The sequence below is a fragment of the Phascolarctos cinereus genome, unplaced genomic scaffold (assembly GCF_003287225.1).
Source record: "Phascolarctos cinereus isolate Bilbo 61053 unplaced genomic scaffold, phaCin_HiC Scaffold_726;HRSCAF=1367, whole genome shotgun sequence".
NCBI classification, from domain to species: Eukaryota; Metazoa; Chordata; class Mammalia; order Diprotodontia; family Phascolarctidae; genus Phascolarctos; species Phascolarctos cinereus.
In genome coordinates, this window is record NW_027556098.1 from 348,320,419 (window position 1) to 348,321,799 (window position 1,381).

The following is a 1,381-nucleotide window of genomic DNA, read 5'->3' on the forward strand; positions in this document are numbered from 1 at the left end:
CTTGTTTTCAGTGAAAAAACTGAGTCCTGTGACAGGTCCCTAGTGCCCATAGATGTAATTGGAAGCATTAACATTAGCATGCAGGATTCCAGGGAACTAGGCCTTCCTTCTAGGCCCACAATTAGAGTGGCATCAAGTACTCTATGTTCTAAGGACCTTTTTCTTTTTTGTCTCCAAGGCAGTTGGGGTTAAGTGACTTGCCCAGGGTCACACAGCTAGTAAGTGTTAGGTGTCAGGTCTGAGGCTGGATTTGAATTCAGGTCCTCCTGACTTCAGGGCTGGTGCTGTATCCACTGTGCCACCTAGCTGCCCCAAAGTTTTTTTTTTTTTGGCTAGGCAATGGGGTTAAGTGACTTGCCCAGGGTCACACAGCTAGTGAGTGTTATGTGTCTGAGGCTGGATTTGAACTCAGGTCCTCCTGACTCCAAAGATGGAGCTCTATCCACTGTACCACCTAGCTGCCCCTGAGGTTCTTTTTTAGCATACACTGTGTGCCTTTGCTCTGGTAGAGTACTGAATCAGGTGACCTGAGTTTTAGTCCAGTTTCTGCTGTTAACCAAGTAAGTGACTTCAGGCAAGGTTCTTTCCCTTTGGGTGGATCAGTTTACTTCTCTGTAAAATGAAAAGTGTTGGACAAGGTGGTCTTCAGCTCTGGTAGCTGCCACCTCTACCTCCCTGTTCTTTTAATATTTCTGTGGCAGAACATTTAGCTGTCGATATTGCCAATATTGTTGTAGTTATTTTCTTGCCTTCCTTCAGGAAGTTCTCCTAGTCTAGCTCCAAACCTTATGATTGGTCTCCCTTTCTTCAGGCCAGGGAATGCACAGGTATTAAACCTCTTGGGTCAGTGGCAAGATTAACAACTCTTTGGACATTTACAGGTAGCCTGGATGCAATGCTCAGGATCCTTGGCACTGGGGAATCTGAAGAGTCTTTATGTTTCAAATTCTACTTATTAGGAGGAAGACTACCCCTGAAGAAGAAGGAATATAAGAAACAGGGCACATTCAGGGTGGCAGAAGGCTGGATGTCCTGGGAAGGGAAAGCTCAAAACAGAATCCTCTCTCCAGAATGACCTCAGGGTCATTCTCAAGAGCTGCTCTACCCAGCTGGGTATGGCTGCACCTGCCCTACTGTTAAGGAAATGGTGGTTGGGGGCGGAAGGGAAATTGGTGACAATAGAGGCTCTTCTGTGGACCTCCATGTTTGTTAAAAATAGCTTCTAGTTCCCAAGGAATCTCACCCCACCAGTCCTCAACCAATGCTACCACACACCCTGGTCCTGAATGCCCTCTCCACCCCCCCCCCCCGCAACTCTCCAGTGTCCCTAACTTCTCCCTGCACAGTTCCCTTCCCCCTCACTATAAAGGGAACAGTTGGG